The following is a 12,834-nucleotide window of genomic DNA, read 5'->3' on the forward strand; positions in this document are numbered from 1 at the left end:
AAAAAAGCGCTTTCGACAAAATACTAAAATAGAGATCTATCGAGAAAGACTACTCACTTCCGCCTAGCTATCTCTGGTTACTTCAGTTTCCGTTTTAAAAAGAGCTATATGTTGAGCCACCTCAGCTAGATTTGGCATGTGACATTTTTAGCGGCAATCATTGGTCGATTTTCTACCGTTGCCATTCGGGGAGTTGTAATGAGGCTTTTTTTTGTCGCCGTGTAAGAGAAATATGTATATAGATAACTCTCATTTGTTTAGTATAGTCCACTTTCACTTATAATGGTAAATTTTATTTTATGAGGGAATAGGTACTTGTGGTAATCCTCGCAGCCCCTTCTTAAGTTACCAGAATATGCACTATTATTAAGTGGACCTCTGATTTATTAATCGACGATAGGCTGACATTATCGTCTATTGGACAATGCTGACAATGCTGACAGTGATTGATGGACAATGCTGACACTGATCAAGTTCGCAATATTATGACTCCTATAGATCCATGAGTTCAGTTTACGTTTGAACAAGAAAATATTTACTTTCTTAGAAGTTCTTATATGTTCGTAATTGTAATGAACTTCTCTGTACTGTTTATGGGTAAACACTCTGTTCTCATAATCTTTTATCCCATCCCACTAAACAAAAGTTGCCTTATGCACGCTTGTTTTTCGCACTTCTTAAATGTGTTCTAATAGTTATCCCCTGAGTAAAAACTCATTTATCTCAAAACCGTGAATTTTCGTCTTATAGTATAGATTCCATCTACAGAAAACTAATCTCGTTTAGTTTGTATAGTTTGATAGACTGATTTCAAGATTCGAACTTTATCCAAAAATTAGTCCCCAAATAGAAAATATTTTAAAGAAACTTGGATTTATGCGTAACTCATTTTATTTTCCCTTTTACAGTTTTATCATTTACTATACATGCATAATCTTTTGATGGTTCTAATATCCAAGATGTTACATATTTATCTTTTAATTCCCCTGACATACGACCTGTTTTAACTGTATTGTTTCTGTCATCGATGTTATACTATGTCAATTGTATCATAATATATCACTTTTCCACCCAATTTATCAAGTATTTCGCCCAACCTTCTTCTAGTAGAGGAGATTGTAAAGAGTGTTACGTATAAATTTGTATAAAAATGTTTTTAGTGTATTCATATTCATAGTTATAAAAAATTACTATGCAAACATCAGTCATAGAAATTATTTTAAATCTTTAATTTCCCCATCAAGTATTATTTTATAAAAATCTTTTAATTCTATAACATTTTAATTTTAAACATATTTTCTTTTTGTCCAAAGTCACCCCATACTATAAAGAAATTAAACTAGCATAAACCTTAAACCAGGTTTTTTTTTCCTTCCAATTCATCAAATTCTATGCCTAATTCATCAACAGTTTTCTTGCAGTGCTTAGCATTCAATATGTATTAATTGTTAGTTTCAAAGTCTGTATGTCCTTTGAGTCTATAATTCATTTCTAATTTTATTTCTAAAAACCTAACATAATTTATTTTAATTGTTCATTTGTTTTCTTTTCAGAATGCCATACTTATGAAACATTTCAAACTTCCTTTTGATAGCTAATTTCACTTCATCAGTTTTCTGTGTTTCTATATGAAACCTATTTTAATATCGTAATGATATTAAGTTTCTTATTTCATATCACATGCATTTTTTTCTTTTCCATTGTACTGCTAAAATATTTATTCTGAATTGCTTTAGATCAACTATTATTTTAACTAAACTATTATTAAACTAACTATTATTTTTTCTTCCTCGTATGGTAATACAGGAAGTTATAATTTTCTAGACTATGATGCTATACATTTTATTTATCTGTGGCAAATTTCATTGGGTTTTGATAAGATGACTATGAATAAGTCATCAAAATATAGATAACAGTACGATATAAGGAACATAAATCTATCTATCTTTCTCTTTATTATTCATTTAATATTTCAGTTTTGTAAGTCCACAAAGCTTCTTTTGGTTTTTTTTAAAGGTTCTACAAATTTTTTTTCCTTGTCCGTTTAATGCATTTATGAATTTTATTATTACGAAAAAAACACTTCTTAAATTAATTTTTGTGTTTAATTGTACAAATATTTTATGCATGTATTTATTTGAAAAGTAATTGTTGATTTTCTATGGCATCTCTTACTTTTAGCCAGTGACATCCATGAAGTTGATAGATGGTGTTTTCATTAAAACCATCTATTTTTTAATATATTTCCCCTAATTTTTAAAATTTTTCCTCGAAACTAATAAATTGATTTGAATTGAATATAGGGTTTAATGGCACAAAGTCCACAAAAAGGCATGCTGCTCCAAACAGGCGGTATTACAATAAATCATAAAGTAAAATGCTTACTACAAATTTTTAATACTAAAATCACATGAAGTTTATCAAACTAAGCATGACAAAACAGACTTTTCAAAACTGAATAAAATCAGATAAAATGCAAATATAGTAAAACATCTTAAAACAATTGCATTCGAAACGAATCAAACCATGTTGTATACTTTTATTGCTGCATAGTTTAGATATATACTCTAACCAAGCTACTAATACCAACTGCATGGATATTTTTGAAAAATATTTTTAATAGCAATAGTTACATATTTGAGACTGTTAATGACCATAAATATACTCGCAAAATAAAAACATAACAAAGAAAATAAAAATATGTAACATGTTTTTAAAAATTATCTTAATCCCTCTTTTCTTTAAACATATACTTTTGATCTACAGCATTTAACATTTTTTTCTGAAAGTGAAATGCTTTATTTTTTACCGTTTCATAGCCTTTACTGAAATAAAGTTAATGTAGGGTGCCCAAAAAATGCTCGCGAAATTTTTCTTAATGTTAAATTGAATTGAATCTACAAGTCTTTTATAATAACTTCCATAGAAATCAATTTTTTTCCTTTATGAAACACACATTTAACAAGAAATTAATTTTTTTTAATGGAGATGGTATGCTCAATCTTATCTTATGAATAAAGGCAATAATTAAATAATCAATGATTTAATTCGTTTTTTACCCTTTGACATTACCCTGTGTTAAGAGCGATATAGCCTAATATGACTCTCCCATTAAGTGACAAAAGCCTTACCGTAATAAGAAGACTATGTAGCCCCTAAAAACAGCATTTTTGCTGCTCTCTGGACGAAATAACCATTTGCTTTACTTACAATTACAATCATGGTTCCTATTTTTTTTTATTAATTTTGAAGAAAAAAATATGTATATTTCTGTATAAGTTTTTGACTAACAGTAAAAATAAAAGTTGTTGATTAATAGTTTTTTAATACAGTCATATCTACAAACAAAATACTCTTTTTAGAAGCCTTGCATCATTCTCCTTCGTTAATTATTGTTCTTTTACAAACAAATATACTTCTACATCTTTTTGTTTCTATAAAACATTTATGATCAATATTTAATCATTCTTTACAACTTTTATATTTCATTTCTTCACATTTATGCTTTTGAGGAGTTTCTTCACATCTATTAATGTTACATTTACTTTTTAAACATTTTACATACATAACTTTCACTTTTATGCAGCATATTATGATTATCTAAACATTTTTTTTACGTTTACGTAGTCTGAAAAATTTATTAAAAAACACTTACTCTCCTTCACAACTAGAACTTTCTACAAAATATCTATCACATTGTAATAAACATTTATGCATGTATTTCTTATCATAACTAATTTGACAATATTCGCAAAAATTTATTTTACTTAAAATCCTTTTATAGTAGTTATAACATCAAAATGGTTTAGAATTTTCAATATGTGAAAATACAGACAGACTTTTAAGTATCACTATATATATTTTTTCATTAAAATTTTTTCTACACAGTATATTGCATAATAACAGTATATTGCATAATTCATGTAATTTTTCTGACAATGTTTTTTGTATTTTATACAGTCCTTGATTGAAATTTTTAAAGAGATTTTTAATAACTTTATTCATCACATAACAATTTAGGATTTTGTTTTGAAAGGACAGTTATAAACCCAGCGAAACATAAATTATCAAAATTTTTTATTTACATAATTTGAAATTACCTCTTTTTCATCATTAAAATCTCATTAATATCAAAAGTACATTGAGTGATATTTGATTTCTTTTTAATTCTATGTTATTATTTCTTATATCTAACTAACTTTCGAAAGCTTCTTCTGTAATTTTAGGTACAAGAGTTATAATGAGTTGTGTATTGAAATGTCTATTTTTCTATCAATATTTCCAGTAGTCTTCAATTTCTGACTAAGTCTTAAAATATTATAATACTGTTTTGTTATAATTTTATTAAATTGTTCAGTTATATTATACTTTCAATCTACTACGTTTTTCCAATACAATGATTGCTTTCATAATCTGGAATTTAAAATTAAAATCAAGATTTATTTCTGTTTTTCGATAATTATTATTATTTGGTTTTTAGTTCTTAAAATCATTGTTATAGAATTTACCAAAAGAATCAAATATTTTTTTTAAGAAACATTTTCTTTTCCATATAATTTGATACATCTAAATTTATTAAATCAACTATAGCAGGTTTATATATGTAATTCTTATATAGTTTACTAATTTAATCAAGTCAACTTTTTTTACTTCCTCGAATTATTTTAACGCTCATTTCCTTTAAAGTAGCTAATTTTCTACAAATAATATTCTCCATTTATTAGGAAACACTTTTTTAAACTTATTATTTGACTATCAGCATTTATAAAGTTATCTATTACGGAATTCTAAATTTCATTATCTTTTCTTTAAGATATCTTATATTGTTAGGGATGTTATAATAATCTACTATTTTATTCATAAAATATTTTTAATTTAAATTGTCCAGAAGAATTGTTTAAATTTCATTCCAAATTTCTTCTGATTTTTGTATTATTTATGATATCGATAAAATTTATTCAGGCTTCTTTTTGACATTATATTCTAATTTTCAGGGTAGTGAACGGCTTTTTAACATAATACAAAATTTTCAACTGTCGGGGAATTGGCAGAAAATTCTATAAAAATCTGTCGTCTTTGAAGTGTGTGTGATGGAATTGTAGAATGCAATTGAAAAAATAATTAGCAATACGTAGTGCAGTTTCTTTGTATCTATTGTGAACTATTTCTTCATTTAATATTAATGTATGTTTTTTTACGTAAAAGTTAAATTGGGCTATATAGCGCCAAGGACTTAATGGACATAAAACCATGATTTAAATTAAGGAGAGATAGCCAATGTCTTTCAAAGTAAGAATAAGATTTTAGTGTTCAGTTGCACTAAGTAAAGAAAATAAGCTAACAAAAGATACAAGTTAATATAGGCCGTTTCATCAATTACATCGACTTCAAGTATTGTATCATTCAATGGTTACACGTGGGATATTTTTAACGTTAAAAGTGTTTTAATACAGCTTTAATCTTTAAAAAAAGGATAGAAAATTTATGCACTTTTCATGATTTAATGGAGTCAATATTTTCGTTGTTAATTGAGAAGTCAGAAAATAGAATATCTATCATAATCAAAGTGTCACGTGCGGAGCTTAAATTGCATAAATGTATTTTTAGAAATAAATAGATGATTCAGCATATCTATTTTCATATTATATAATTTTTAGCAGTAATTTTGGTATTATTATAAATAATTGTAAGATTGTAAATATTTTTTTTAAAAAATTGATCATAAGTTCATCACATGTAAGACTCTAGGGAAAATTGGGCAATGCCTGGCATGTGATAATTCATATTGAAACAATTACAAACTTTTTTTGAACTCCATTCTAGCTATTAAAGGTTTATTATGTATCAAAATACTTCAAAATAAATCTATTTATTTTATTAATTTAATAAATGAATATAGTAAAACTCATTATTTATTTAATGTTTCAATGAAATATGAAACAAAACTTTTCCAAAAGTTACCGTTGTATTTTTTCCTCGACATCTTATTTTATCGTGGTTATTAACAATTACAATCAGCTGCGTTTTATAAGTGGTAAAGCAGTTTGGAATTTGTGATTTATAAATTCCAGATGTACCATTTGCTTCACTCATATTTGAATCCTATCAGCTCTTTTGTGCGTATTGTTTTTCTTGAATAATTTAAAATCAAGCAATTTTTATCTCACTGGGAAATTATTCAAATTCTTATTTTATTTTCTCATCAATGATAATAAATTTCGTGTAACAACATTGCCATAAAATTTTCAATGAATTTCCTAGTTTCCCTACTACACTCACATATTTGTTTTATTACAGGAACATTTAATACAGTCTCAAACAATTGCTATTTCAATTCTAGAGGGGAGTGAGTGAGTGTTGTAAATTTTTGGCGCAAGAGCCATAGTTTGGCTAAACCGCGCCTAAAACTAGGTTAAAAGGTCATATAACATATTTAAAATTGAAACACAAGGTTAAAATCTATGTAACTTAGTTCAAATCCAAACACGAGGTTAAATTTGAAGTATCTTGGTTACAATCAAAACAGCTGAAGTAATTTGACTAAAATCAATATAATGCGATGAAACTGGTTAATTTATTAAAATTTGAACTAAATCGAATTATAAAATCCGATGTCTTTAAGGTAAAGCATTAAGTTAGGATGAGGTGGGTCTCCAAGTAAATACAATAAGGTTGGAAAGTAGCAGTTAAAGTACTGGCTTCTTTTCAATTTAAATTTTAAGCACACTGTCTCAAGAAATGTTTCACTGTAAGAGGTTCGCGGCAAAAATTGCATGTTGGAGCAGTTTCACTTAAAATTAAATGTTTATGCGTTAAACGAGTATGACCAATTCGCAGTCTGTTAATGAGGACTTGTGATTTTCTGTTTTGGTAACATGGTGTAAATGGTTTAAGTAATGGTTTTATTTCGTGCAAGTTTGTTATTTAGTTCACCATTCCAGTCAACTTGTCTTTGCTGCGTCAGCGAATCCGCAATCAATTTTTGAACATCATATAAACTTAGTGATTTGTTAGAGAGATTGTGTGTTGACTTGGCTATTGAATCAGCTTTTTCATTACCTGGAATGCCTACATGTCTCGGGATCCAAACAAATATTATTTCAAAGCTATTGTTACTGAGGTTTAAATATGTATTTATTATATGATGGATGATAGAGTGAGGTTTACTGTCAAGATTCTTAAGTATGCAAGTTAAGTATGATTCTTTCGATGCAACTTTTAGAATCAGAGAAAATCAACCATTTTTTGTACAGTTGCCTAGAAATAAACTGAAGAGCGAGTAAAATAGCGTTGTATTCAGAAGAAAAAACGGAAAAGGTGGAATGTAGCTTCTCTGAAATTACCTCTGAGTCACACACAACCGCTCTGGCAGCATGATTATCAAATTTAGAGCCATCAGTATAAATTGTACGAAAATCATTAAAATACTGTAAAAAGGCATTAAATATTTGTTGATATATAACTGGAGACGTTTCGTCCTTAGTCGAACCTTCAAAAATATCGAAAATTTTAACTTTGATGTTATTCCAAGAAGGAATAAGTTCAGCAATCTCTAAAATCTTCTAAATATAGATCAGTCAAAAGTTTTTTCATCCTTAATCCAAAAGTAGGAATTTAAACAGATCAGTTGCCAAAATGAGTAGAACATGATGGTGTAAAAACATGAGGGTATAATGGATGCGAAGGATGACATTTTATATGAAAGTAAAAGTTCAGAGACAGTTTATTTCGCCTCGAATTAAGAGAAGGTTCGTTATACAATGCATATAAGCTACTAATAGGTGATGTACGAAAAGCTCCTGTGGTAATTCTGAGACCCCGATGATGGATGGTGTCTAAATACTTTAAAACAGACTTTCTAGCTGATCCATAAACAATAGCCGCATAATCAAGTTTAGAACGGATTAAAACGTTATGTATTCTAAGCATGGATTGAGTATCTGCCCCCCCATGTTGTATTTGCAAATACTTTTAAGATGTTTAATTTTGCATAACAGGATTTTCGTATGCTTTATATGTGAGCTGAAAATGTTAATTTAGAATCTAGTGTTACACCCAAAAATCTCGTTTCTTGAACAATAGGAATTTGTGCATGATTAATGTATAACTCAGGATCAGGGTGAATTCCTCTCTTTCGGCAAAAATGAATGCATGGTGTTTTAGAAGATGAAAAAGTAAAACCATTTAGTTCAGCCCATTGTATAATTTTGTTCATCGAAAGTTGCAGTTGCCTCTCAATTGTGCGCATGCATGAAGCTCTACAAGTCAAACGGAAGTCATCTACAAATAACTCTCCATTGACCGTATTTGGTAGAATAGATAAAAGCTCGTTTATTTTCATGAGAAACAACGTTACGCTAATAACGCTTTCTTGTGGAACTCCTTCAAGCTGGTTAAAATTATCGGATAAAATTGAATTGATGCGTACCTGAAAAGTCCTGTCAGCTAAAAAGTTCCTGATGAAATGAAACATGTTTCCCGAAACATTATATTTGATCAAGTCCATTAGAATACCATGTCGCCAAGTTCTGTCATATGCTTTCTCAAGGTCAAACAACACTGTTATGAGGTGTTGTTTTTTGAGGAAAGCTAATCGTATTTCAGTTTCGAGATTTTGTATATTGTCGACGGTTGATCGGCATTTTCTAAGGCCACTCTGTTTATTATGATAAATATTTTGGATTTCCAAGAATTGTACGAGTCTATTATTAATTATCGTTTCAAGTAGTTTGCAAAGACATCTAGTTAATGCTATTGGTCTGTAATTGGATGGGTTTTTAGTATCTTTACCTGGTTTTGGGATAGCTAATGTGATAGATGTTAGCAAAGAAGATGGGAAGTCTCTCTCCAACCATATTTTGTTAAATAGTTTTAAAATTACTTGAAGATCAGAATCTGAAAGGTTTTTCAGCATGTAATTATGAATATTGTCAGGTCCTGAAGTTGTAAGTCGGGCTACACTGAGAGTGGATTTAAATTCAGAGAATGTTATAGGACAATTATATTCATTAAGCGGATAATTTGGTGGCTTCAAAGGTATTTTTTCGATTTTATTTTTGTGAGATTGAAATTTTGACGAATATTTAATTGGATTTGACGAGTTGCTGAAGGTTTTGGCTAGAACATTTGCTATATTTTCAACGTCACATATTTTGTTGTTGTTTATTTCTAAATGAGGGATAGATTGATTTTGATAATGACCAGATATGGATTTAATTTTTCGCCAAACTTCACGGGATGTAGTGCTGCTATTTATGTAGGATACATATTGTATCCAAGAATTCTTTTGGCTTTTTCTCCTAATATTTCTGGCTAGGGCTCGTGATTTTTTGAAAATAATAAGATTTTCGATGGTGGGAAACCTGCGAAATGTTCTCCACGCTCTTTTCTGTGCTTTATGAGCGGAGGTTTAGGGTACCTTGGGAAATTACCAGTAGTGCGTGGTATAGATTTCTCTGCAGCAGCCAGAATAGCATTAGTAATTGATGTTGTAACTTCGTTGACAGAGTTATTGACTAAATCATCATTTAAATTTACTGAATTTCGGAATAAGGTCCAGTTAGCACGTTCAAACTTAAATTTAGGTGATGCGGGAAGATTCCTTTGCCTAGATCCAGTAATAGATAGAAGTAAAGGGAAATGATCACTCTGACCTAAATCATCGTGAACATTTAGGTTCAGTAAGGTATAAATGTTGGGACTGCAAATAACTAAATCAATAGAATGATATGTTCTGGATGGAAAGGGGAAATGAGTTATTTCACTGCTATCCAGTAAACACAGTTGATGATCAGCTATTTATTTTTCAATTTGTGAACCCCGAGCGTTGATATCTTTACTTCCCCAAATAGTATTATGACCATTAAAATTTCCAATAAAACATAAGGTACAGGTAACTGATTTATTAAATTGTCAATTTCTAATTGTGAAATATGTTCGTTTGGAGGAAGGTAAACAAAACAGAAAGTTATGAGCGAAGTAATTGTTATTTGAGCAGCAACTGCTTGAAGGTTTGTTTAAAGTTTAATACTTGAAAATGGATAACTGTTTGAAATGAGAAGAGATACGCCTCCACATGCTTTATTTCCAATAATATTGTCTTTTCTTATGTGTGAGAATTTTCGTATAGTTGCCGTATGAGTTGGTTTAAGAAATATCTCTTGTAGAGCAATGCACGCGAGATTATACACCTCTATTAAAATTTTAATGTCCGAACAGCTTGAATAAAATCCACGACAATTCCAATTGCCGTTGATTTCGATTTAGTAGATGTTTGTCTTGGTTTCAGAATTTTTAATTTCATGTTTTGCGCATCTATTTCAGCTATGTCATATTGTGTTCCTATTGATTTTGTTGGTTTTTTGGCTGCAACTGCTGCAGATGAAACGTTAGTTATTGGTTGGGAGCCTAGGAGTTTTGCTTTAGCTTCGAAATAGGTCATATTTTGTGTAACTTTTATATTTAGGATTTGTTTCTCTTCTTTCCATTTTGGGCAAATTCGAGAGTTTGCAGAAGGGGGTTCTGAACAATTTATGCATTTTTCGGGAAGGTTACATGCTCTAAATGTGTGGTCAGGTAGGCTACAGCGTGAGCAAGTTTCTTTTCCTCGACAGTTACTAGTGGAATGACCGAATTTTTGACATCTAAAGCAGCGTATTGGATTAGGAATATAAAGACGAATTTTACAGTTGCGATAACCGGCTTTGACATCAGTAGGTAATTGAGCAGTATTGAATTTTAATATTAGATGTTGAGCATTTATTATCTCTGTACCTTTTTTAATTGTGATATGGCGAGCGTCAATAACACCTTGGTTTGATAGTCCTTCTAGGATTTCTTCAATTGGAAGGGACTGGAGAGCTTTATCAGAAATTACACCTTTAGAAATATTCAATGTATTATGAGGTGTGACTGTTATGGGTATGTTGCCTATAGTTTGTGTTTTTAAGAGTGAAGTAGTTTGTTTTTTCAGAGATAGTTTCCACTAGTAAATCACCTGAGGGTAGCTGTTTAACATGTTTGGGATTGCCTATAGATGATTCAAGAGACTTTTGGACAAGAAATGGGGATACAGTAGATAGTTTTTTTTCGGTTGAGCTCAATATTAGGAATCTGGCTTTAGCTGAGTCGTAAATTGGACATTTAGATAGGTTAAAACTAGGTAAAGGGGTTGCTCCGCTTTTGTTTCGGTGTGCGGAACTCAACACCATCTGTTCATTTTCTGCCATACAAAAAAATAAATCAACTTCCACTATCGGCGGCACCATCCACCATGGAGTCCAACTTAGGGGATGTGAGAAATAGATAGAAATCTGTTACTCAATAACGATGCTATCCAATAGCTATACGCCCTAAGGTCATCCCTGGAGCAGCCTCCACCCTTAACGAGGTGGCCAGTAAGTGACCCCGGGCTTGACCCTAGCCAACAGATGACATTCGTGACTGACCGATTGATGCATACAGGCCAATAAGCACCTCCCGTTTACCTGAAGCAGGGGCCAAAGCAGGTTATTGGGGTACCAGGATGCCCCTCAACTACCAGGATCCCCTTTTACAAGGACACGGGTCTCCACGCACGGCGAACACGCGGGTGGTTTCTTCTCATCAGGGTTCAATATAACACCGAGCCAAGACGAAAAGTCCTTACCAGTTAATCTGGCAACCACGATAAGGATGAGAATTCATAAACAAATAATGAATTGCAACAAAAGTAATAAATATATCAACGTAATGAAGAAAAAAAACTAATCGAAAGTTTAGAAACCAATGTTCTGTAAATAATATCCAGAATTTAATAGTAAATAAAATAATATTCGCTCACTAGGTCAATAAAATTATAAAGTGAAAGTCAGGAACTCAAAACAGGACAGTCGCAAGAGAGAAATTGAAGTATGCTAAGGTCCAGCTCGGGGCCCCGGGTTCGCCGTACCCGTCACACAAGAGTGTGCCCCTGGGGGGTTCTATAGGGGAGAGTGGGGTCAATTGTAACAGGATACGATTGTAACAGAGCAAAAATTTCGAGTGTCGGGTTCTAGATTTGGTTGCTAGATGACGCACAAGGTGTATTTAATATACCTACATCTACATGTACACCCCTGCTGGCAATCATTTTTATGTACTTTTGAAAGAGTTACATCACAAAAGATATTTTCACGCTACGCAAGTACTTTTTTTGGTATTAGAATATTATATTGTAACAAAGTAATTTTGTTTAAACAAATAAAAATTATTAACCGAATATGTAAGTGGACACCTTAATTAACATTTCAAAAAAAAAAAAAGATTAGTTTTGCTAATTAACTAGCATTGTTTTTAACAAATGAAGCTGAAATGGCGTCTTGGGGACAATTGTAACAATAAGTAAAGGGACGATTGTAACAGCTGAAAATAAATAATCTTATGTTTACAAACCATTACTTAACTCTTTAAGAACCACCAATAGTTTCCTATATCATTTATATTCTGTTGCATGTGCATTATTTTATTTGTCACCTTTCACAGCATAAATTAAAATTTTTAACCCCTTAAAGTTAAAAGTTGAACCCTTTAGGTCTCTGCTCATTATTATTTTTACTCCTAAAATATAACCACTATTTTGATCAATAAAAAAATATATCACAACCATGATATGTATATTTAACTATGTTTTAGTTGAATTTATGAACTGTTACAATTAACCCCGTAAGTGGGAACAATTGTAACAAGTGCACGGCTGTCAAAAATTGTTAGTAACTAATATAATAACATTTAAAATAAGGTTGTTTTTTTTCTAGTATAGGATAGTCTACTTTACTCGTTTGTCAATTAATACTAATAATGTAATGGATTTTTTGC

This window comes from Parasteatoda tepidariorum, chromosome 10, assembly GCF_043381705.1.
Source record: "Parasteatoda tepidariorum isolate YZ-2023 chromosome 10, CAS_Ptep_4.0, whole genome shotgun sequence".
NCBI lineage: Eukaryota > Metazoa > Arthropoda > Arachnida > Araneae > Theridiidae > Parasteatoda > Parasteatoda tepidariorum.